Below are 26554 nucleotides of genomic sequence, written 5' to 3' on the forward strand. Positions count from 1 at the left end.
TCTTAACAGGGGACTTAATACAGCGATCCAGAATTCTCTGCTGTGTGGTACGCACATACTCACGGTGCTCGTGAGGCCCTTTTAGGTGGCTCGCAAATAAACTCTGCTTAAAATGTTAATAACTATGCAATTATTTTAATGGGACTAGTTAGAAAAATTATAAGTGAACATTAAGCCTTGATTTCACATGTATTATCACTTAGGAGGAAGCTGAGTAAAATAGTGAGTTGATTTAAAGCCCATTGACAGAAAAAGCATGCAGCTCTGGGGCAATTCTTGAAGGTAGTTCAAGAAGTGCTGGAGCTTGGGAACATCCTTAATCTAAAAAAGAGACATTAATGGAGGGGATTTTGGACTCCTTAGCGCTGCAGTGGGAAGATATTTTTCCTCTGAAAAGCTTCCTAGAACCCTTTTATAGTAGAGAGAAAAATGGCTCCCCAAGATGTCCATGCCCCACTCCCAGAATCTGTGAATATGTCATCCTACGTGACGAAAGGGACTCTGCGGATGTGATTAAGGTAAGGGTCTTGGGACGGGGGGGATCATCCAGGATTATTGATGTCAACACAAAGGTCCTTATAAGGGAAAGGGGGCAGGAGGGTCAGAGCCAGAGAAGAAGATGTGATGATGGCAGCAGAAGTCAGAGTGATGTGACTGCTGGCTTTGAAGACGGAACGGGACTTCTAGAAGCTGGAAAAGGCGAGGAAACAGATTTCCCCTGGAGCCTCCAGAGGGAACTCAGCCCTGCTGATACCTTGAATTTAGCCCAATGAGGCTCATTTTGGACGTTGACCTTTAGAACTATAAGATATTAAACCTGTGTTGTTTTAAGCCATCAAGTGTATGGTGATTTGTTACAGCAGCAATAGGTAACAAATATACACTTCAACATTTCTGAGCAGCCACTGACCCGCTCTGGGGACGCTCAGGGCCCAGCGTCCTTCCTCCCAGCCCCAGCCTCGCCTCCTTCAATGAGGAGGGGGATGCCTTTGACCCACTGCTATGACTGGGGGTCGAGCATTGTGCTTTCTAGACTAAGGAAACCTTTCTGGCAGCATCGAGGTGGGCAGTAGATCACCCTCATTTCTCAGCTTGGCCGGCTGTCTTCATTTTCCCCTCTGCATGTTCTCTTCCACTTCTCTCCCTTCTCTCTGCCCACAAAATGGGTTCTCTGCCTTCCACTTGAGTGTGGCAGATGAGAGGCACTGGCAGGAGATAGGATGGTGGTAGAGGATGGGTCAGGGAACTTCTTCCCCTGGTACCCTCTGTCTCTGGAGGGCCCCCAGGATTGGCTGAACCCCTCTACTTAAAGACCACTGCTCTGGGCAGGCAGCCTGTCCACACAGCTGCTTTCTCCTGGTTCCTGTCACTGCTCTTGCCTGCTGCATTTTCAGGCTTAGGGGTGATACTGGTTGCCCCTATCGCTGATGGATATAGCGGATCCCGACTGATGAAGTGGATGATGAAATGTGGCACAGAAAAGTTAAGTCGTTTTCAAGGTCAAGAGCCAGGAAGTAGTAGAGCTGGTCGGGGCTGTCAGCAACCCTTAGCCAGAGGGTGCCGTGATGGCCTGTGGGCTGTGGGCTAAGCAGAGCCAGGGAACAGGCTGTACTTATTTATTTTTTAATTTGAATTCATTGCCAACACTTAACAACTTGGAGTTTTTAAATACAAATCCAGATCTCCTGCTTCTCTTGAAGCATAACATGAGCCAGCAAGTTCCTGAGTGCTTTGTGTGTGTTAACTCATTTAATCTTCAGAAAACTCTACAAGGTAAGTACCAGCACTCACCCACTTCTAAATATGGGGAAACTGAGGCACAGAATGATTAAATCGGTTGTCTGAGGTCACTCAGCTAGCAAGTGGAAAAGCTGGGATTTGAACCCATGCACGTCAGCTCCAGCACCCCTAATGGCAAGTGCTGAGCCACATGTGCTCTGATAAAGCCACCCCTGGGATGTGGCAGGGGCTCCCCATGATGCCTCTGTCTGCATCAAACATGCCTTACGTTATCTGCCTGGCTCCTGAAGGCATGTGAGTTTGCAGCCCCTTCCCAGGTCTCTTCTGTGTCTGCTGAATCCTTGTTCCTGGGATGGGCCTGGCCAGTTCCTGGGAGTCGTCTTTATCCCAGAATAGGCTCAGCCACTCCGAGGAGGACTTGGTCAAAATCCCTAATACAGCTCAGTGTGAAAACACCCTGGTCAGGGCTCAGTTACACCAGCATCACTGCCCGCCCTGACCCCCTGTTTCTCTGGCCACGCTATCAGCTGCCAATTGCATCAGGCGCCACACTGGAGCCTGGGGCAGCCCACCGGTCACAGCCAGGTGCCTGGTCACAGCCAGGTGCCCGGCCATGCCAGGGCCCTTGTTCTCCTCACTCCCCGCCCTGCCTCAGCCTGCCTGAAAGGGGCCTCTGTCATCCTTCTCTGGGCACCATCCCCAATCAGCCCGCCAACAGGGAATACAAGCCACACAGAGGCGCTTTCTGAAAATCTCTGAAATCAGAGTAGTCTTGGCCTCGTTCTCCCTCAGAATGGGCCTGGATGCTGGGTTTTGTTTCTGCCCATTCTCTGGTTTCCTCTGAGCATCTTGGGGGAGGAGAGTCTGACTAAATGTCCTCATTGTGAGCATAACCGAAGCGGTCCCCGAGCGCCTGGTGATGGATCCAGCAGGGGTTCTGTGAAAGGGGATCGATAGCCTCTGATTTGATTCAGTGTGGGTATGGGAGGAAGGGGGGAGAAAGTTAAGGGAATCATTGGGAAGAACTAGTTTGACCTCAGGGGAGGCAAAGTACTTTCTAGGAAAAAAATGAGAAATGTTATCTGGCCAAAGACAGCAATTAATTGGCTGTGGAGTAGGTTTTCATCTCTTAAAAACTTCCCGAGATTAGAGAAGAAAGACGACCAGTCCCAGGGAGCGGCCTCAATGGAGTCCCCAGTGAGCAAGGCATCCTGGGAGAAGCCTGGGAGGCCACGTGGATGGGAAGCACTGGGCAGGGTTAGGCCTGGACTCCAATTGATTCTAATTGGCTATGTACCTTGGGCAAGTCCATTTCCTTCTGGGTCTCAGGTTCCCCAGATATAACATGAGAGAGTGGATCTCGGCCAGTCCGTCTCTGATCAGAAACTATTTGGTAATGAGTATAGCATGCATTCTTCATTATATACCTTGCAGCCATACCCTTCCCTCTTCCTAACTAATAGAACCTCTGTCATTGGGAGGGGTAGCCATTGCCAAGCCCCAGGAAATATATTATGATTGGTCCAAACCACTGGTTCTCAACCAGGGGGCAATTTTGCTCCTGACAGAACACTGGGCAAAGTCTAGAGACATTTTTGGTTGTTACAACTGGAGAAGAAATATGCTCCTGGCATCTAGAGGCCAGGGATGCTGCTCAACATACTATAAAGCACAGAAGAGACCCTGCCCAGTTCAAAATGTCAATAGTGCCAAGGCTGAGAACCTCTGTGCAGATGGCAGGTGGGTGCTTAGACCAGTAGATCAATCAATGGGATGTCAGAGGAGGGAGAATCCTGGGAGCAGGACATGAGGAAGGCAGTGAAGGATGAGAACACTGGGTCTTGGCCAAGCAGGAGCCAGAAAGGGCCTGGGCCAGGGTTTTCAGGGGATGTGAGGAGAAACTGAGGTCAAAGGAAGGGATTGTGAGCAGGGGTCAGGCCACAAACCTTCCCGAGGTTCAACTGGAAGGTTGCTTTGTGGCTTTAACAAGGGGCTTTTCTTCTAGACTTCTTGGAAAAGCCACACTGAGGTCTTCCCAAAGTGTGTGCCCACAGCCAGTCCTAGGCCGCTGGACTTCTTATTTGTGCTTCTGAACCCAGGATCAGGGTACAGTTGGCAGAGAGGGTATCAAAGGGAAAGACGGAGTGAGGAGGTCCCAGATCCACCCCAAAGCATGCACAGAGCACCTGTGGGTTACCGGGGCTCACCCACCTCTCCTGCAACACCCCCTCCCCTGTGCCCTTGCTCCTCTGCTCCAGCCCGGCACACTGCGTTTCTGCTACACTCCTTCCCCCTTGCTTCCACGAGCCTTTCCCGAGTTCTCCTTTCATTTGGAATATTCTCCCCTGCCCTCCTTTGCTTGGCTGATTTCCACTCATCATCCCATCCTGATTCCACATCTCTTCCCTGGAGAAGTCCTTTATACATCCTGAAACAAAGATCCTTCCTCCGTGTTCCTGCAACACTCCATCTTTTCCTCTTGGGAGGCTCTTTACACTTCCTTGAAATAATTTCTTTAAAATCTGCCTTACCAGAGAGGAAGACAGCAGCTGACTGCAAGCACAGCCATTGGCATCAGACAATCCTGGGTCCAAATCCTGGCTCTGTTGCCCACTGCATGACCCAAAGTAAACCAGTTCACTTCTCAGAGCCTCGGTTTCCCCATCTATAAAATCAGGGCAATAACAGCACCATGCTCATGGGGCTGTTGTGAGGATTAAATGAGGTCAGTCCTGTAACACCCCCAGAGTATGAATATCCTTTATGCATGGTGGAGGGGAGGCTGAACTCAGGGGCCGGTCTGCCTGGGTCCAAACCCAGGTTCTACCATCTCTCTGTGCCTCCATTTCCTTGTCTGAAAATGGGGACAATGATAGTACATCCCTCATTGGGTTGTTTGAGCATTAAATGAGTCGATGCATGCAAAGCGCTGAGAACGGTGCCTGTTGCATAGTAGGTGCCTCTTAAGTGTTCGCTTGATCAGATCATAAGAGCCAGGGGAGTAACAGGGTCTGCCTCATTGTATTGCTGTGTATCAACAGTGCTTGGCGCATAGTAGGTGCTCAGTAAATACTGAAAAAAAATCCACATAAAGCCTGTCCAGTCTAACAGGGAGGCCTCATGATTGCAATATTATCTGGTTGGGGCTATATGTAGAGCTCTGTAAGATACTTTTTGGCCCCCATTGAGCACCCACCTGCCTCTCCAAGAAGGTTGGACATAGAAGGCTGGGCCTTGGCTTTCTCCTCTGTAGAGTGGGATATTAATAGGATTTTCCTCACAAGGTTTGGGGCCTGGCTGGCAAAGGCTCAGTCAACACTGGCACATATCAAAAGCTTTAGTGCCAGGCCCACTGGGGAAGCTTCCACAGAGAGGAAGTGGAGAGGGGTGTCATATGGGGGGAGATTGTAAGAAAAACTGTAAAGCCACTGCAGTGATCTACTTTCATTCCGGTGTTTAATTAAGCTAACATCGATTCCCGTTGTCTTTGGGTATAAAGAAATAGAGGACCCTCCGTTTGCTCAGAGGTTTGTTAATATTTACCTTGCATGCAAATCTGCTGCAACCACCCCCCCATCCCCATTCTCTGCCCAGCTCACGGGGCCAAGATGTTCAAGGTTAAGGGCAGAGAAGTTTCACAAGGCCAAGGGGTTTTGTGATGTTTATAGGGTCTCCTGCAGGAAACTCTGAAGTGCAGCCTTCAATAATTAATGCCAAATTAATCTTGTCAGAAAGAATCCTTTGGTCATTTCTTCTCCACAGACAAAAGGAACAGGTACCTTGGGGACGGGGCACTGTGCCGATTATCTTAGGGGGGGGGGTCTCGCTAATCCCTGACCAGAAGTCAGCTTCAGACCCCTCAGTCAGATAGGTGGCTCCAATCCCAGCTGTGTGACCCTGGGAAACTCACTCCACCTCTCTGATCCTGAGTCCCCCATTGTAAAAATGGGATTATAACAGTAATCTCCTGTGTCAGAGGCTTCAGTGAGGTGATCCATCCAAAGCATTTAGCACAGTGCCTGGTACACAGTAAGCGCTCACTAAATGTAGTAGTCATTATTTTACGACACCATCTGACCTTTGAACAGACTCTGAACTTGGTTTCCTTCCTGGTTTTACCACGTGTTACTGTGTGATTCTAACTCACATCACTCAACCTCTCCGACCCTCCTCTGTCATAACCAGCCCTGGAGAGTTTGAAGAAGTGGATGGGGATTAATAATAAATGCAATAGTACTTCTATTTATCCGTTGATCCTATCTCTTAACTATTTCCCAAACCCCTCCCATCTGCATGGTCCCCACTGCCATACCCCTAGCTGGGTCCATCTTCTCACACCTGCACACACTCACTCATTCCACAGATACTTGGTGAGCACCATTACGAGCCAGATCCCATTCAAGGCACAAAAGTGAATGCCACAGACAAACACCCTGGCCCTCGTGGAACTTACATTCTAGTTCGGTGGCTCTCAACCAGGGATTATGCTGTCCCCTCAGGGGGCACTGGGCAATGTCTAGAGACATTTCTGGTTGTCACAACTGGGGGGTGTTACTATTGGTATCTAGTGGGTAGAGGCCAGGGATGCTGCTCAACATCCTCCAGTGCACAGGGCAGCTCCTACCACTGAGCATCATCCAGCCCCAAATGCCAGGCGAGCTGAGGCTGGGAAACCCTGGTGTAGAGGGAAGACATGGGAAACAATAAATAAGTCCATCAGATGGTAGATTAGTTATGAGTTATGGAGAAAATCAAAGCAGCAAAAGGGGAGAGGGGTACCAGGAATGGGGATGGAGTAGCATGAAGGTGTTGGATTTGCTGAGGATCTATTGTGGGGAAGGAGTCAAAGATGACTCTAAGGTTTAGGGTGTGAGCATCTGGAAGGTTTAAGGGGTAGCCCTACCCGATGGTTTCTTTACATCTTTTTTTTTAATATGACAAACATTATTTAATAGCTCCCAGTGTTTCTGTATGTCAGGAATTAGAGTGGCTTGGCTGAGTCATTCTGGCAAGGAGCCTCTTAGGTGGCTGCAGTGAGGTGGCCGGGGCTGTGGCCATCTAAAGGCTTGATGGGGCTGGAGCACCCCCTTTCCATGACAGCGCCCTCACATGCCTGGCAAGTGCGTGCTGGTCACTGGCAAGAAAACAATAGCGAGTCTCTCTCAATATGGAACTGAGAGCTGCCTGGGTGTCCTCGGCATGGGACCTGGCTTCCCCAGAGCATTGGTCCAAGGTGAAATCTGGTTCTGTAGAACAGCCTGCGGGGCTCTGTGACTTGTGGCAGAAGTGAGATCACAGGTGACTGGAAGGAAATCCCCAGCCCCTGTAAAAGTCCAGGCCAACACTTCACTCACTGGAGTCAGGCTGCACATTTGGGAGTCCCCGGGACAATGGAAAACCTGCTCAGGATCGGGAAGGTGAAGGGACTATTGTGATTGAAAAGAAAGTGCCCCACAGAAGGCTGAAAGAAGGTGAGACTGCTTTGCTTTCTAATTTTGAAAATTATTTTCAACCACATTGAAGTACTATTTTTTTTAAAGTTTATATCTAGCTGACTCTCATAGAAAACATGAAAGTCTAAAGTATACTTGAAGAGACCAGGTGAACCACACTTAGTGTGCCTTTAAAATGATCTTTACATCCATCCTCACCCTTCCCACTCCCCATCTCCCCTCCATTCTCTACACATCAGTCAGGGGTAGTCTTTAAATAGAAATCCCAAGGTGCCATTCCCCTTCTCTAATCCCCACCCACCCATGCACCCAGGGCTCCCCATTTCCTGGTGCCCATCCTGAGCCATAAAGCCTACTATGATATGGCCCCTGCAAGTCCCCTTACATGCTCCCCAGCCCCACTTCAACTCTCCCTCCCCACCAGCCACAGCACATCACCTCCTCAAACACACCAGGCCTCTCTCACCTGTCAGGGACATCATCTTCCTTCCCTCCCCAACCTCCACTCCTGCCTGACTCTACTACTGCAGGGCTCAGCTCAGTTGCCACCTCCTCCAGGAAACCTCCTTGGATTCTCTCCAGCCTGGGTGAGGGGCCTTGTCTGGGCTTTCGTGGCACCCTCTGCTTTCTCTGTCAAAGCAACGATCCCCCTGGTTTGTAACTCCCTGCCTCCTCCACAGGACGAGCTCTGGGAGGGTGGGCAACAGAATCACCCTCCACCATTCAAGGGTAAACAACCATCCCGTTTGCCTGAGACTGGGGGGTTGTTCCAGGACGCAGGACTTTCCGTGCTAAATCTGGGGAAATCCCAGGAAAACTGAAACCAATCGTTCACTCTAATTATATCCCTGATGCTCAGTTAGCAGAGCCCAGTCCAAGGCCGGCTCAATTCATATTTGTTGATTGCATAACGAGTAAGGGATTTACAAATATTTCTTACATGGATGGATGGATGAAATCACATCATCAATCAGATATCAATCCAAAACCATCAGCCAGACTTCCAGGGGTCCTTGGACAACCTGAGTCTGCCCTGACCCAAGTATCAAGTCACAGCGTTTCTGCTTCCCAGCCAGGGCCCCGTTCCAGAGTAGGCCCCAGGCCCACCCTCTGTCTGCACAGAAAGGAACGTCTGGTCTGTGGGACAGCAACTGAGACAGGCAGTCTACAGACCTATTTCTTCTGGGTCTGGAAACCCAGCTGCCCCATCTGAGAGCCCCAGGTCCTTAACCTAATCAGCTCAGCTCCCGGCCATAGCCCCGTTATCTGAGCCTCCATCCAGAGCAGTTTATCTCCCTGTCTTTGTGTAGCCTACCAAATTACCCACTTGAAAATGCTTCTGGGTTTTATTTCTCTCTCTTATTTTCTTTCTTCCTTTCTTTCTTTTCCCCCTTTAGGGCAATTAACCATCCATCCTTATCATGTTCTAAAAAAAAAGGAGCTAATTGTGTCCTCTGGGCAGGCAGCCACCGTGCCAAGACAAAAGAAGCTAAGATTGTTTTCACACACGGAAATGTGGACCCCTGGGGGGGCTTACAGGACAGAGGGGGGCACAGCCACCAGGAGGATTTTTTGCACCAAACCAGAGAATGACTTGGCTTAGAACAGGATGTCAGAGGATATTCTCTGTGCACTAGAGAGAACGCTGCAGGTGGGGTCCCCTCAGAGGTAATTATCTGTGGGGACATGGGGGATCTTTTTAGGGGAACCACATCCCACGTACAGAAAGAAAACACAAAACAAAGAAGTACAGTTCGATGAATTATCCCACAACAAACCAACCCCATGTAACCCCCATCCAGGGCAAAGAAATAGACTGCTGCCAGCCCTCAAGAAGCTCCTCCTCGTGCTCCTTCTAATCAACAGCCCCCCTTCTTTCCCACTCAGGGTGATCACTACCCTAAGCATGGATCCCTACACACTATAGTGTAGTTTTGCTTCTATTTTGAGCTTTTTAGAATTAGAATTATAAGTTTGTGTTCTTTTGTGTCTGGCTTCTTTTGTTCAGTATTTTTGCGAGATCCTTCCTTTTGTGGCACGTAGCTCTGGTTTGTTCATTTTCACTGCTATGTACTATTCCTTGGAATGACTGAACTCCTTCTTACTTATCTATTCTACCACAATGGACATTTGGGTAGTTTCTGTTTTCTGACTATTATGAGTATTATGGAGAAAAAGGACGTATGTACTTATTTCTGTTGAGTGTATATTTTGAAGTGGAAGAGCAGTGATAGGGAGTGTATCCTTCAGCTTTAGTAAATACTGCCAAACAGTTTCCCAAAGCAGTTGTACCAATTCACACTCCCACCAGCAGTGTATGTGAGTCCTAAGACCCTCTTTTAAATGTCACTTATTAACTCCAAAACTTTTTGTTATATGCATATGGCAGGCTCACAGTACAGGCCCAGGGAGGGTGCTAAAGACAAAGCCAGTTCCCTGACACACACCCCCGCCAAGTGGCTCGTCCAGTAAAGGTGACAGGGGTTAATAAAATACCACACCGCTGTGATCACTAACCCTGAAGGCATAATAAGGAGCTTGGAGAGCACATGGAAGGGGAGATTTGACCCGGTCCAGGGGAGGTCAAGAGGAATTCTAAGAATAATGCTTCCCCCAAGACCAGAGGGAAGAGTTGCAATTAACCCCGCAAAGAGGGACAGGGATGGAGAAGGAAATGTGCTGGGTGGATGGTACGCATGTGCAAAGGCCCTGGGGTGGGAAGAAGGTGCGTTTGAGGGGCTAGATTAAAAATGCCCAGAGCTGTTGTAAATCTCCCTGGCAATGCAGAGTATGACTCCCGGGGATGAATGTGGACCCGGCATCATGGGACTGAGAGTATCTTCTTGACCCAAAGGGGGATGCAAAATGAGACGAAATAGTTTCAGTGGCTGAGAGATTCCAAATGGAGTCGAGAGGTCACTCTGGTGGACATTCTTATGCACTATATAGATAACACCTCTTAGGTTTTAATGTATTGGAATAGCTAGAAGTAAATACCTGAAACTACCAAACTCCAACCCAGCAGTCTGGACTCCTGAAGACAATTATATAATCATGTAGATTACAAGGGGTGACAGTGTGATTGTGAAGACCTTGTGGATCACACCCCCTTTAGCTAGTGTATGGATGAGTAGAAAAATGGGGATAAAAACTAAAGGACAAATGGGGTGGGATGGGGGGATGATTTGGGTGTTCTTTTTTCACTTTTATTTTTTATTCTTGTTCTGGTTCTTTCTGATGTAAGGAAAATGTTCAGAGATAGATTGTGGTGATGAACGCATAACTATGTTATCATGCTGTGGACAGTGGATTGTATACCATGGATGATTGTATAGTGTGTGAATGTATTTCAATAAAACTGAATTTAATTAAAAAAAAAAAAGTCAATAAACAAACTAAAAAAAAAAAAAAAAAAAACGCCCAGAGCTGTCAAGAAAGCCTCCTGTGGTGGCACAGTAAGTTAGTAGCAGAGCCTGGTCAGACTCGACTAAGGTGTCCTTCCTGCCCATGTGTGCAGCAGTGTGTGAATGCAAACAGGTTCCCTGAGAAGCAGGGCCTCTGCATTCAGGCAGGCCCAAGTTCAAATCTCAGCTCTTCCATGTCCTAGCTGTACAAACTTGGGCAGGTCCCTTCCACTCTCTGAGCCTCTGTTTCCTCATCTGTTAAAAAACAGGATAATGACAATAAAGCTACAAACCTCAGGGCTGCTGTGAGCAGTAACGAGGATTGTGCTTGGAAACAGCCTCACACAGAATAAGTTTTGGGTAAGCATAAGGAGCCTTGCTGTTGCCTTTCTCCCAGGCTGCTGGGACTGCAATTTTGCAGGAGAAGCTAAGCTTTGGTGAGTACCTACTATGTCTCTGGCACCTTCCTGGGAGGTAGGAGCTGTGAGGATCCCCAAATGGCAGATAAGAAAACCAAGACTTCACTAGGAAGTGGGAGAGCCAGGATTGAACACTCCCTCATATGGAGGGACAGCAGCCGAATTACCTTCTCAGTCTCTGCAAAGGAAGTTTTTTTCCAGAAAATCAATACTGTGAAGCAGGAAATCAGAGAAAACATTAATAATCCCAGGCAGCAAAATGAACTGCTTCTAAGTGGCTGTTCTCGCTGAATCCCATCCTCAGAGCTAGTTACAAATGGCGCAGCTCGGAGTAAAACAGTTGCTCCCAGCAATGTCAAAGGGAATGCAAAATGCATAAAGAACGTGACCCAGGTTCCAGAACGATGCGCCAGTGTGTCTTCTGAGGTCACCCACAACACATGCTCACTGCGGATCAGACAAAACAGGCTCCAAGTCCCCACGTTGGGGAGACTTGGCTTTACAAGCAGTGGTCCAACTGAGCACACAGACATGCCTGTGTGATTTGCACTATTTTAAAATGGCCTCACTGGTGGCCAACATTTGCAGTTGGGCAGATTTTTGCATAAAACCATGGAATTCTTTTGGAAGCGAAATCGAAAATCTGGTCACTTTGAGCTCCTATTCTCGCCTGGTGACAGCGGGCTGGAGCTGGGAGCAGTTGCCCCCTGTAGACAGGGCACCTGCTTCTGGTTCACTATTGTCCTGCTCTGCCTCAGTCCTGCAGGACCTGCCTGCCCCTGGAGGCTGTGGGGTTTGTAACATCTCCCTATATCCTTGGAGCCATCACAGCTCATAACGTGACACATGAGATGGAAGCTTGTTAGGGAGCAGCCACTTACATCAACAATAGCTGACCAGGGAGGAGAAGTGACCGGTCCAAGGCCACTCAGGGGTCAGCAAATGTCCAGGCTAAGTGTTCTGATCCTGGTCTGGGGTCCCTTTCATTGCCCCGAATTCTTGCTGAGCCCCATGCCAATAATCATCGTAATAGTAGGAGTAGTAATTATAATACTACTAGTGATAGAAGCTAGTACTTATTGAATGAGTATATTGCATGCTACAGCTGGTGCTAAGCATATTGTATGCCGGATCTCAATCTCATTTTGTCCTCACCTCAACCCTCTGAAGCAGAGAGTAGATGGTCTGGCTTGCGGTTTGCTTGCTTTAGTTTGATCAGTATTCATTTCCCCTTCTCTGGTTAACTGGGTCCTGGTTTTCCTCTGGGGACCTTCCCCTCCCCCACTATTGGCCTTTGAGGCCCAGGAGATCACAAAGGGTGAGTCACACCTCACACAGCCCCAGGGATGGTCCTATGACCTCAATGTGGCCTAACAGCACAGCCCATTTCCCTGGCCTGTGACTCGTTCCAAGAGGCCATGGGCTTGTTAGAACCTGGCTTACAGCTGGCGCAATGTGAGCATGGAGCTGTTCGTAGGCATTTGTGCCCACAAGAGGAGAGCCAGCCCAAGAAGAAAGGCCACACAAAGGACAGGAGACCCAAGAGATGCGGAGGGAGAGAGCTACACAGAGCTAGACCTGTGACCCCGTACCCAGGATCCAGCTAAGCCTCAAGCCTGAACAGATACCACATAAACTGATACGGTCCATTTCATGTGTGAGAATAAAAGAGTGTGATGATACTTGAGCTGAGCTTTCTGTCATTTACAACCAAAAGAATCCTCAAGAATATAAATAATATCACTACTTCCAGTTTCCATGTGAGTAATTAGAAGCTAAGGGGATTGAATGATGTAAATTACCCAAGGCCACAAAGATATGAATTGGTAGAACTTGGGCTTGAGCCAAGTTCGCACCTAAGGCTGTTAGGTCAGAAATCTTGTTCTCTTTAAGGCCTGTCCCTCTGCTGCCAAGAGCTGAGTGTGCAGGGTTTTAGAAGCAGCATGTTTTCAGAGCTGCTGGTACCTTGTGGTGTGTTAGAGAGGACAGGAAGAGAGGATACTGCATCCTAATGAAATATATAATTATTATTTAAATCAGTTCAGATGCCACAAAGAGAAAAATCAAAGCCTTCTGTGGCATTTCCCTAGTGCCACTTTAAATTCTGTCTTATCAAAACACAGTTGGGATTCGCTTTTCAAAAAGAAAAGACTTCTATAATTAAAAAAATTTTTTTTCTAGTAAAAGATAAAATAGCCCATAGCCCATCAGGGGACGATGGAAGGAAGACAGGGGCTTTTATTTTTTATTTATTTATTATTTTTTTTACAACTCAAAGCAGATTAAAAACCTAATTTGTTGATTCTTTTTTTCCAAAGCTCACCTCTCCCTTGGAAGGCTGTGTGTTTTGCATAATGAGGCTGAAATGACTGCTGTCCTCCATACTCCTTGTTGGGATTTTAGTGGGCTTCCACCTTATATTGGAGCTAGATTTTTTCCTACTGCTCTGGCCAGAACAACATGAAAAAATGGAATCATTTCATACTCCTTTACTTGAAATCTTCTCTTGAAACCTTCCACTCCTGGAAGGATAAAGAGCAAACACTTATGGGGGCCCAGGAGGCAGTGCAAATAGTGCAGTTTCATTGCACTCTCAGAGCGCTTGAGTCCCCGTCCTTTGGTTCACACCTCTCTCATTCCCACCTCAGGGCCTTTGCACATGCTCTCCCCTCCATTTGGAATGCTCTTCCCATCCTTCTTCACCAGGTTAACTCTCAGATCAGTTAATTTTTCCCTTACACAGAGAAGCCTTGTCAAGTGCCCTATTTTGTGCACTCCCAGCCCCATATATATGCCTTTCTTGCTGGCAGCTTCCTCGAGTTGGAACTGCATACAGGACTGTATTTGGTTTTTCTTTCCACCTTCTCCACAGGGTCTGGCACACAGTGGGTGCTCAATAAAAATTAGTGAATGAGCAGATGGGAGAACCTCGATGGGATGGGGGCACATGGTGTCGGAGAGACTTGGGCTCTCTCAACACCCGAGGTAGTCTCCTTGCTGTGTCCGAGGCCTGCAGCCCCACTCTCCCAGCTTGTCTGAAAATCTCCTTGCACCTCCACCTTTAGGCTCTGGGTATTCTTAAATAAGCCCACAGTGTGCAGGGAAGAAAGCCCAGGCTCTAGGGTCAGACTGAGGTCCAAATCCCAGCTCTGCCACTTAAGAGCCAGGTTTGGCCAGAGGTAATCGATGCACCTCTCAAGACCAGCTCCCTTTATTTTAGAATTGAGATGGTATATAATACCTTCCTCCTTGAGGGTTGTTGTAAAGATCAAATGAGTAAAAACACAAAATGGGCACAGCAGAGCTTCTGGCACCTAATGATCATTGTATCTGTCAGAGGCCCAGCAGGTGACAAATGGCTCCCCCAAACTGTGTGACCAGAGAGGGTTACAACAGAGAGGGCAGGATGTGGGAAACCACAAGGGGTAGAGCAGCACCCGAGGGCTAGCAACAGTGTGGAGCTGTTCCCACCTCTAGGCCAGAAGGGGCAGGGGAGGAAGGGAGGAGGGGAGGGGTTACTGGGGCCCAGAGAAGGTTCCTGAATGTTGATGTCCTCCAACCAGACTGTTAGAAGACACCACCACAATCATCCTGTGTATTTTCCTCATTTATTTGTTTACATGTTTCTTGTTCTGATACCCATCCTGAGAATCATCTCTAGGACAGCAGGCACTTTGTCTCTCTCACTCAATACTCCATTCCCAGGACCCAGAGAGACCCTGGCACACAGTAGGTGATCAGTAAATATTCATGCTTGGTACATATTAAGCACTCAATAAATACATGCAGAGAGAATGAGTGTGGAATGGTTCATTTATTTCCTCACTTTGTCCATGTCCTAATCCCCGGAAGCTGTGAATGTTACTTTTATGTAAAAGGGATGTGGCAGATGCTGTTAAGTTAAGGATCTTGAGATGGGGAGGTTATTCTGGATCATGTAAGTGGCCCACTGTAATCACAGGGCCTTTATAAGAGGAAGGAAGGAGGGTCAGAGTCAAGAGGTGGAGATGTGACAACAGAAGCAGAGGGTGAGCGATGCAGGGTCCTGAGCCATGGAATGCAGGCAGCCTCTAGAATCTGGAAAAGGCAGGGAAGTGGATTCTCCCTAGAGCCTCCAGAAGGAACACAGTCCTGCCGACCCATCTTAGCCTTTTGACCTTCAGACTGTAAGTGAACAGATTTGTCCTGCTTGCAGCCACTAAGATTGTGGTGATTTGTTATAGCAGAAATAGGCCCATGTCAAGGAGCATGAGATCCAAGGAGCTATCAGACCTGTCATAGACTGGGATATGGAAGGCCCAGGTTCTAGTCCCAGCTCTGGCACTAACTCTGTGAGGCCTTGGACAAGTTCCTCTCCTTCTCTGGGCCTTCTTCCACCTTCACGACACCCAGGAGTTGTGGGAGGGCTGACCAGCTACCCTCTGGATACCCCTCCAGCACTGGGGCCTGGGCCACTCTGCTGGGAGTTCAGGTACAAAAGTCTGGTGGTCGCGGTGGCAGGAACTTCAGGACTGTCCCAGGAGCTGCCATGGCCTGAGCTGGCAAGTCCAGGAGGGGTGGGTTGGACAGTGAGGGCCTCTTCCTAGGGGTGGTGAGGAGCAAGAAATGAGCTGTGCAGTCCCCAAGGCCTGCCTGGCTCTTTCTGAATGAGAAGACACATGGATTTACCTCTCACGATCAGCCATTGCCAAACCCAAGAGGCAGGCAGAGCAGCAGGCTGACATAAAAGACAAACAATATTGACACAAAGCTATGGTTCCCCACACCTCATTGCTCTGCCTGCAGACAGCTAAGGAGCTGCCTTGCAGGTCTCTGAGGGTGTCCACTTCCGATGAGAGCTGAAACAAAAGCTACCCCATCGCACCAGTGATGTTACTAACTGACATGTATGTAATTCAGACTATGTACCATACACCATTTGAGATCACTGAATTTGCACACAGCCCTTTGGGGAAGATTCCATTATTGTTTCCTCAGTTTTACAAATGAGGAAACTGAGGCACAGAGCAGTGAAGTGAGGCACAAGATCACTTCATTTTACAAATGAGGAAACTGAGGCACAAGATAACTCAAGTGATGAGCAGCAGAGCCAGGATTGGAACCCACTGTACTACCCCCGTGCACCTTTGGTGCTGAAACCTTTCAATACATGAGGTCACATGGTCATAGAGACACTGGCTCATCATTCCTTTTTTACAGATGAGGAAACCGAGGCACAAAAAGGTGAAGCTGCTCGCCTGAGGTCACATGGGTAGTCAATGGTCTTTTCTGACTCCAAATCTGATGCCCCTGCATAGCTCTTCACTACCAGGCTAGTTTCCTAACCACCACTGACTTCAGCCAATCTGAGTTTCTGTTGTTTAAAACCAACTGAACTCCATCCTGACATTTCAGAGCCTCATGTGGGCTTGTTCATAAGTTCTGAGCACTTATGATGTGCCAGGCATTGGGCTAGGGTTTTGTATGAATTAAAGTATTAAATACTCAGAACAGTCCTAGGAAAAGGCACTATTATTATCACCCCCACTGTACAGATGAGGAAACAGAGGCACAGAGGTTACGATGCTTGCCCAAGGTCAGAGAGTGAATGGGTGGCAGACCTGGCTGTGGCCCCAGGCAGTCCGCGATCCGAGCCCATGCTGGTAACTCCGATCCTGCACAGCCTCCAATTAATTCACTTTGGAGCAAGTATCACCCTGGATCCCTTTCTCCCCACCTCAAGCTGAGCTGGTAGGATTCTCCCAAGGTCCAGTCTCTAGGTCAGTTCCAAGTCCCAAGCCAAAAAAGCTGGTGAAGGAGTCTTCCATAAAAATGGAAATGAGAGGAAGAATACCTCCTAGAAATATTACAAGTCACTCAACCATTCATTCTCTCTTGTTTGAAAGCTGCTTCCTGCAATTAATTCCATCCCATATAACCGTCACATTTTATTTGGAAATAGACGTTCTCCAAAGCCTATGGAATGATTGGGGAGCTCACACATTCTGTACTTGATTTCCTAAGCTGGTAAATGGAGGCCACTGTTCTCAGCCTGGGACCCAAGAATCCTAGGGCTCAGACAGTAATAGGACCCTCCTGCCTGATGCTTCCAAGTGTAGAACACTCATTCAGTCATTCTCTCAACAAGCACTTATTGAGCACCTACTGCATACCAGTCCTGTCTCAATGCAGGGAAGCAGTCAGGAATGTGAAGCAGGCCCTCCTGCCAAGGACAGTTACTTAACCACACATCCCCTCGGTCCTCCCCGGGAGTGGTCTCCACCCAGCCTGCCCCACCCACCTAGATTCATCTTCCCGGGGCCCACCACAGGATCTGGGACTTCTGGTAGGAAATAAGCACCAAGTAAAGGAGTGTTAGGAAATGAATTGATGCATGGATATACTTTTGAATCAAGTAAATGACCAAATAATGTTTATGAAGGAGGAAGGTGAAGTTCAGAAAGAAAACTTTCTGGAGATGCTCCAGCTTGTTTGAGGAAGATGCAGAATTGGCAGATCCATCTCCGCACTGGTTCTGAACAGAGGATCATGGACACCTTGGTGCTAGGAGGAAACTTAGTTATGCCCATTCAAGAAAACAGCTTGGCTGCTGGCTTAGATGATCATTGCTGAGTGCTTGCTATATACTGGGCATCATCTCATTGAATCCTCTGAACAACCTCTTAAAGTAGGTGTCAGTATTCCCGTTTTACAGATGAGGAAATGAAGGTTCAGAGAACTCAAGCAACTTGCCCAAGAACACACAGCCTAAGAAATAGAGCTGAGATCTGAAGGCAAGCTTATTCGACTACAAAGATCATGCCCTTGGCCCCCACTCCTGAATCAAACCAGAGTTAAACTGGGCATCCATGCCCAACTACTGAGCATTTGTGAGATGTCACTGTATTTCTTTGAGGCCGTGGTGTCTACTGCAAGCTGGTTTACCCAACTCCACTCCAATGTCTTCTCCTGGTGGTGGGCCTTCCTGACTGCTAGCCATTGGAGAGTTTGAAACCCATTCTCAGAGACTCCTCCAGCCTGGTTTCTACCAGTCACTCAGCTCCAGTGTGAGACCAGGACGATGGGGGCAAATGTTAGGGGGCAGAGGCTATAGCGCTGCTCCTGCTGCCATCAAGGAGGTGTTTGGTTTCCAGCAGCAGCTGTAGCAAAGGCCCTGGCACCCAGTTCTTACTTCTTAGTTTTGTGGTGATGGAAACAGGTTGCCATGTCCCCATTTCCCTGGTCCAAGCAGAGGCTTGGAGTCATGAGCCACCAGTACAACTTCTTTTTTCCCAGATTCCTGATCATGGCAAAGGCAGCAGCCTCCTCACTAGGCAAGTTCTGTGGCATTTTTCTAGAGGTTGCTACTGGAAACTCAATCTAGAGCCTTGTCCTGCAGCTCTTTAAGGACTGTGTTAGGGGCCTAATTCCCTGCGTTGGATCCCTTCTTGCTTAAGCTACCCAGAGGACTTTCTGTCATCTGCAACTGAACCGTACAATGCAGAGCCTTCCCACAGAGCGGCTGCTATGGAATCCCAGATCCAAAGTGAGGAGCACATATTTAACGTACAGAGCGTACCAGTCCAGGATTCTAGAGCATCCAACACCAACCAAGTCCAGGGCTCCAGAGACTCAGGAAAAAGGGGTCTAAAATAACTCAGCACCTGGATTCATTAAGACCAGGATTTTAAGACAGTGGCGCTTCCAGGTTTTCTTCTTAAATGGAGAGGGTGCCACATTTGTTTTCTTCTGAGACCTTGATATTCCCCAGATGTTTCTAAATCATATCTGTAGGCTGGATCCAGCTGAATCTACATCTGCAGGAGTTCAGGGTCCTAATAGCTAAATCACATTATTGGCACAGCCTTAAAGAACCCACTCCTCTATGGGAGAGACTCTTCTCTATGGTTTGATTTTCAGTCTTGTATCAGAGTCATGTGGGTCCATAGGGAGGGAAGGCTCATGAGGCAGAGGAGATCTGACTGCGTTAGTCTTGGCATTGACCTTCTCTTGGCCCCTCATCACTCTGCATCCACCACCCCCAGGATGGGGAGGCAGAGGGAGGGCTGGAGCCACTCCCCACCCTGCACATACACACATTCCTAGACTGGCACAGAAACGCTCTGCAGATCTGCCAGATGGAAAGAGTGCAAGGTGGGCGCTGGTTGACTCAGACGCAGCTCCTGTTCATAGCATTCAACTTCCGGATCTCAGGCACAGGTCACCTCAGGCCAACTTCCTCATTCCAAACATGGTGACAATAATCCTCATCCCCACTTCAAGAGGACTACTGGGAACGCCTGATGATATATCAGGGTGAAAAATGTTTGGGGGAGGTAAAACTGCTTTTCAAAAGTGTGGATATTTTTCCTGGCCTTGTTATTATTAAGGTTAACAGCTGCCATCAGTGGAGTAGTTATGACCTGCCAGGCATAAAGCAGGACAGTTTTACATACTTGTTGTCACATAATCCTCACGACAACCCAGGAGGTAGGAGCCATTATCATGCCCATTTTACAGATGGGGACACTGATGCCAAAGAATTAGTCCTTCACTGTTGTTAAGTGGCAGAGATAGAATCCAGATCTTTCTGATTTCAAGGAATGTTTATTTTTTGAGTGCCTACCATGTGCCACGTATTCTTCTAGGGACAATAAGATGCCACTTACCCAACAATGAAAAATAAAGAGTTCTATGTAAGTGAGTGTCCCAGAGTCTGGAGGCTATATACACAGAAACATTTATTAGTTTAAACATGGGATCAAAATCTCTTAGACAGGGAACTATTCCTTGTCCTTTGCCCTGCCTACTAAATAACTATTTCTTGGGGCTCTTGCAGAGGCCAGCAATTGGAGGGTTCTATAACACTGAGATGAGCACCAGCTACTGGGAGAAGTGGAGTCTTTTGACCCCTATACTAAGTTCCTCCAAGCTGCAATTCTTTCATTTTCATGCTTCTTATTTTTATAATCTCTTCATCTGTACCATCGTTCTCAGGCTGTCAGCTGTTGCTTCTGGCTGCTGTCACCGTGCTTTCTCTGACATCCTACACACTTCTAATTTGCCCCTTCTATGTGCTATAGGCTGGGAAATCAGGTCAGTGAGCTTATCAGAATAATGTGCAAAGTAAGAGTAAACAGGTTTCAAGTAAGGAAGGCTTGGCTCTTTTCTGATGTGGACACTGTGGCAGTTAAATTGGGCTACTTTCTTTTTCTACATAGTTGAGTTTTCAGGAAAAATGGACTGAAGTTACAATGATGATAAATTTGAGAGCAAGGTGAAAATGAAAACGAGTCTTACTGTTTCAAAGATTCTAGGTTTTCTACCTGTCTCACAAGATAAAAAATGCAGAGAGTCCAGGTCACTATTTTGTAAGTAGACACTCTGGGGGGGAGAAATTAGGGTCATCTCAGCAAAGAGGGGCCCACTCTGGGGACAATCAAGGGAAGAAGAAACATAGAAGACCTGCACCTCGAGGTCACTACTTCAATACTCCTGCACGGCCCAATATGTGTGGCTCCAGCTTCCCGGAGACTCAGGGACTTTCCATGAACCTGCAAAGTCAGAGCCCCGTGAACTCAGTCCCCAGACCCACCTGAGTCATTTGCTGTTCACTGCCCTAGAGGGACCTCCAGCCGCTCACAGACACCCATGCCTGCCCAGCCTCCACCCTCACCTGCCGCCCCAGGTTTACTGCCATTAAGCCTGTGAGGGTGGTTTTTGGCCTGGCTCATGCCATTTCCACATTAATACATGAGAGGGAGAGAAAAGAGAGACTGTCCTCTGAGGAGTTTCTGAAATACCTTATAACCTCTACCTGGGAAGGGCATGGGAGGTGGCGCCAGGAGAGAGGAGTGGTTGAGAACACAGGCTTTGAGGTCAGACAGACCTAGACTCAAATTCCAACTCTGCCACTTACTGGCTGTGTGACCCTAGACAAGTGAGTGAACCTCTCTGAGCCTCAGTGTTCACATCTGTTAAGTAGAGATAGGAGTCCTTTAACTCATAGAACTGCTACAAGGATTCCATGAGAGAATGAATGTGAAGCTCTGTTTGCAATGCCTGGCCTTGGAAACACTACTAACAGAAGTGATGATGATGATGATGACAATGATGATAAGGATTCCTGTCAATGGCAGCAGCAGCAGCAGCAGCAGCAGGAGGAGGGTCTGCAGATCAGCCTCCTGTAGGACGCCCTTGGCACAGAGGTCAACATATATTAAGGTTTTGGAGCTTCTCCAATTAGAGAAGCAAATGAAACATAAGAGGCCTGGTTGGTAAAGTCCTTCAGAGATTAAATAACTCTTCTCCCTTTCTACAAATGAGGCCTTGTGAGGGGAAGGGACTTGCTCAAGGCCACTAAGTCAGCGGGAGACAGAGCTGGGACTCAGGTCTCTTCACTCCTTATCCAGGGGCTCTTCCTTTCACCCCACACCCACAGGACAAAACAGAAAATTTAGAGGAATTATCAAACTACCCAATATTTGGGAGCTAAGATAGAAATGTGAACATCTGGACAGAAGTATCAGGCTGGGTCAGGCCCTCCTGCTGCCCAAGACCCAGGACACATTTTTGGGGGTTGGAGTTGGGAAGTGGACATAGATTCCCTCCCAGATTTCCAGATAGTAAGACCTTGGTCATCTGCCTCTCACTTGCTGGGTAGCCTTGGGGATGTCACTACCCTTCTCTGGGTCTCTGTTTCCCCATCTAAGAAATCTCCCAACTCACAAAGTATCCGAAGTCAATGCATCTTTTCTGACCCTCTGGGTCACCCCACACATCACCTGATCCACAGTGATTCAGCCAAGTTAACTAAATTCTTGCCTGTTTCCTTTGGCCAAGGCCCAGGACCCTGGCTCTGGGGTCAGCAAACTTTTTCTGAAAAAGGCCAGACAGTAGATATGTTAAGCTTCGTAGGCCATATGGTTTCTGTCACAACTTCTCAACTCTGCTGTTGTAGCTCAAAAGCAGCCACAAATAATTCTTAAATAATCGGGTGTGGCTGTGTTCCAATAAAACTTTATTTACAAAAACAGCCCTTGGGCCAGAACTGAACCATGGGCTGTAGTCTTCCAACTTCTGTTCTAGATCATTCCAAGCTGGGCTGCCACCTCCTCAGAGATAAGGGTAACCAGCACGTCCTGGATTGCCCAGAACTTTTCTAGCTAAAAGGCCTGCATCCTGGAAAACCATCCTGTTTCAGAAAAACCAGGATGGTTGGAGGCCCTGTCTGGTATGCTGTAGCCCCTGGTTTCTTCCATCTCAGCTGTGCTCCGGCTATGCTGTTAATCTGTCTCCTCCATAAGAAGGAGGAAGAGAAAGAAGAAGAAGAAAGGCTACCATTTATGGTGGCTTTCAACATGCCAGGCACTGTGCAAAAGGGCTTTCTCAACATGACCTCATCTGATCTTCAGAACAAACCCAGTGAGGTGAGGCTGGAGCTGCCCCCATAAGGGGCAAGGCTGGGCTTCAGTCAGCCTCACTCTGGTTCTCCCACTTTCTTCCTAGGCTGTAAGCTCCTTGAGGACAGAGTTGAGGCCTCTCATCTCTGTCTCCTCAGTGCCCAGCACAGAGTTTACCACTTAGAAGAGGCTGGACAAATAGTGAGTATCAGCAAATACTGATGCTGAATGAATGGGTGAATGAATGAATGAATGAACAAGCAAATCTCCGCATCCAAACGGACACCTTCCACTTCTGTGACATGATCCATTCCTGCCAGCCCAATCTTAAGGTGAGTTAAGAGGAAAACACCAAAATGTGCTCTGGTGAAGCTTAAGTCAAGCATGTCTGCTGGCACTGGGGAGCCAGTATGGCACTGTGGTGAAAAACAGGGTCTCTGACATCAGACAAGCTGGAAATCCTCTTTGGGCTGCATGACCTGGGCCAGCCAATTCACCTCTCTCAGCCTCAGAGATTATTACAAAAGATTAGAGTAGAAGCCACCTCACAGTACGGTTTTACATAACAGATGATACCTATAAAGGCCCTAGCATGGCACATGATACCTGTAAATACTCCGTAAACATTAGCTATTATTATTGTTACTGTGATGTTGGGATGGGTAGAAAGCGAGACAGGATGGGATACCAATGGCAAGAAGCATAGGTGTTCATTATGCAGTCCTGAATGAGTGCCAGGGTCAAATGGGAGAAGGAAATACAGACTGCTGGAGACTGCATAGGTTAGCTATGACCACAATAATGCTGTGTAACAAACAAACACAAAACCACGTTGACATACAATAAAAAGCAATTATTTAGCTACACTTTCTGTGGCCAGCTGGAACTTAGCCGAGCTAGGCTGGGCTTGGTTCTTCACTGAGATCTGGGCACAGGATGGCTTGAATGTGTTCATGTCAGGGACAGGCTGGGGAGGCAGCAATTACCCTGGGGAAGCTCTTCTCCCAACCTATGGCAGAAACATGCAGGGTCTCCTAAGGCCTAAGCTTGGAATGGGCACAGTGTCACTTCTATCTCTCTCTAATGGCCAAAGCCAGTCATGTGGCCAAACCCAAAGTTGAACAGCAAGGGCACATGTGCTGCCTCTTTAGTGAGAAGAACTGCAAAGCCTCAAGGCTAAGGTTTTAGGTACAGGGAGAAGGGAAGAAGTGACCAGTGATGAGTCTACCCCAATAACCAAACACTGGCCAAATCTCAGAAGGGGCACCACCCTGGCCCTGTCCTGACCTCCTTGCCAGCACCCTCCCTCATCTCCTGCCTCATCAACTTTTGGTCAAAACCTAGAAGAGAAATCTGAGCAGCAACACTTGCAGTCCATGGGGAACACAGGCCCACTCCTAGCCCACCCCAGCCCCCAACTTCCCAACATCTGTACCTGCTCCGGGGAGCCATTAATCTCAGGCAATTTCATTCCTCCTCACTTGATTTGTTTATTTAAGGAAAACAAGTTGCTCCTAATTAGAAACACTGCTGTCGAGATGTTCAGCGCATCCTAGGCTGCCTATTTTCAGACCTTCTGCCTAAAATTATACCAGCACTGTTAACCTCTCTGAGTTTGTTCAGCAACTGTCCCAAGTGGAGGCTTCTGGCAGGAGAGGCTCGGGCTGTGGCGGGGGAGAGGGAGCCAGAGGCAGGGGGATACACGGGGCTTCAGAGAACCACAAGGCAAAGGCACTTGGAAAAATTAACATGCAACATCCCAGCACCCTGCCCAGAGTTGGCACCAAATGCCAGCCTGCTGGAGCAACACTTAGAAAGTGCATAGCACAAGCACAATTCAGACCTGAAAAACAGGGAGATGGTTCAGAGACGTTTTCTGTTTGAAAGCACTTATGTCTATACCCCATCAGCATTTGGACATATCCTCAGAGATGCACATGCTCAGAAAGACAAGCATACACCTAGAAACATGCAAGAAGGTATACTGCAACACACACAGGTACACACCTCAGAAACACACACGCACGTGAGATGTACAGAAAAGTTACACCCCTGCAGAGACAGGCAAACACACTCAGAAACACTCATACATACACATGGAGACACGCAACAAGATACAATGCAACACCCACAGGTCCACACACTTAGAAACTCAGATATGAGAGGAGCACAAAAGTTACAGTGCAACACACAGAAACACACATTCAAGACACATGCACATGGAGACACACTCAAATGTAAACTGCAGCACACCTAGAAACCAACACTCAGAAACACAGACATACACATGGTGATGCGATCAAGTGTGCAATGCTACATACAGGCACACACACTCAGAAACACACACATGCATACACACGGAGATGTACAGAAAGTTTATATTGCAATACATACAGGTACATACCCTCAGAAAAATGGAAGGACACAGCGACACAAATGATCACTCTAGCGCTCCCAAATACACATGTTCAGAAACTTACATATAAACCCAGAGACAATCACAGAGGTTACACGTGACACACGGGTACACACACTCAGAAGCACACCTGTACATAGATACAATCAAGTGTGCAATGCTATACACACATATACAGAAGTAGAGACACACAAAGACATATGGAAAAACATGTATCTTCTGCCTGTAAACACACACCAGAAATTCACATTGTTGGACACACATATATACACTCATGCACATGCAGGAACTCTCAAACCCCATGTATACATGTGTGGACAGCACATGTTCCCACTCAACAGGCACCCAGGCAGACACATACTGCTGCTCAAACCCAGGTACTCCTGCCTGACCTCCACAGCACACCTGCTTGGGCCCAGGATAGGAGGCCTCCAGAATCCCACCTCGTGCCTCAAAGCCTGTCCAAGAACCACATGGCAACAGTCATGTGCATCCTTGGTCAAAGACATGCATCTGACTCACTACATACACCACTGAACACGCACAAGCACACACAAATATCCACACACACTGACTCACACACACATTCTTTTGCAGGTATGCACACATACATGCTTATAAATCCACAGGCAGCCACTCTCGTGAGTACACAGTCATACTGATGCCATTCACATGTGCACGTGCACACATACTTTAACTCTTTATGCAAGTCACACCCACCTGAACACATGCACAAACCCACTTGAGAACACACACATATGCACACAGTCACACACATCTACACATACACACATCCTGCTCTACCAGAAAAGCAAACTGTTGATTTTCTCAGAGTCCTAAAAGTCAAGCCTATGGACTGAGCCAGCACATGCGAAAGTGCTCCGGTCCCAGTCTCGCCTGCAGACCCAGGAACTCACTGCAGGCCAGCAGTGATGAGTTCTGCCTTCCCCACAAATGCTTTCAGCATGAACCCAGGGCAACTCTAGTTTGGGGATGGAGATGAACGTCCCAAGCTTCAGAACCACTCAGAAAGAAATAAGTCTGTCTTCCCCCCCAAATCTCGGCATTATCTCCCCCTGCACAAGGCTATAAGACATTTCTTTCCCCAGCATGGTTGTTCCTGCTGGGAACAGCAGCCTCATCTGCCCAGGCCAGACTGGGTGCCCGACACTTAAGACATACTGAACTTCTCTGCCGTGGGTCCCTAGGCAGCTGCAAAGTTGCAGCCACGGAGACAGCTCACCTCTATCTCCTGTTGTCATGGCAATGCAGCAGCTGAGTCCATCCAGCCCTCCCTGACCACCCTGGGCTCTCCACTAGGAACTGCTGGTCCAGCACTGCATTTATGAGGATACAGGGAGGGGGCGGAGACTGCAGGTGTCAGGTGATCAGAGAGAACGTGGGCCTGCCCCCAGTCACAGGTTCATCTGGTCTTGGGTGGGACAGGGCAAGGCTCCCTGGCCACAAGTCCCAGAAACAGTCTGCCTCCATTCAGCTCCATTCTGTGTGACTTTACACTCAATGCCCCATATGCCCTTTTATTTAGTCCTCCCAACAATCTTGCAAAGTAGGAACTATTAACTCCCCATTTTACTAGTAAAGAAACCAAGATTTGTTTTTCCGAGATTTGGGAGTGTGTGTGTGTGTGAAGTGAATGGCCAAACTCAGATCCATCTGAGTCGTAGGTCTCTTAAACACTCAATTACATCACCTCCTAGAATTCTGAAAATTTCATCTGTGG

The 26554-nt window shown here is 48.0% G+C and overlaps 1 protein-coding gene across 3 annotated transcripts in view; it reads right to left on the minus strand.

Annotated features, from left to right (window-relative positions):
* The window catches only part of WSCD2 (WSC domain containing 2), a 155697-nt gene that overhangs the window by 120964 nt on the left and 8179 nt on the right, over nucleotides 1-26554 (minus strand). The window contains exon 1 of one of the 3 annotated variants that reach the window (XM_037816698.1): nucleotides 26057-26075. The exons of the other annotated variants lie outside the window; for them this stretch is intronic. The gene's annotated coding sequence lies outside the window, so the exon portion shown is untranslated. Of the gene's footprint in view, nucleotides 1-26056; nucleotides 26076-26554 lie in introns of those variants that run through there. 3 annotated transcript variants of the gene reach the window in all.

This window comes from Choloepus didactylus, chromosome 23, assembly GCF_015220235.1.
Source record: "Choloepus didactylus isolate mChoDid1 chromosome 23, mChoDid1.pri, whole genome shotgun sequence".
Classification (NCBI taxonomy): Eukaryota; Metazoa; Chordata; class Mammalia; order Pilosa; family Megalonychidae; genus Choloepus; species Choloepus didactylus.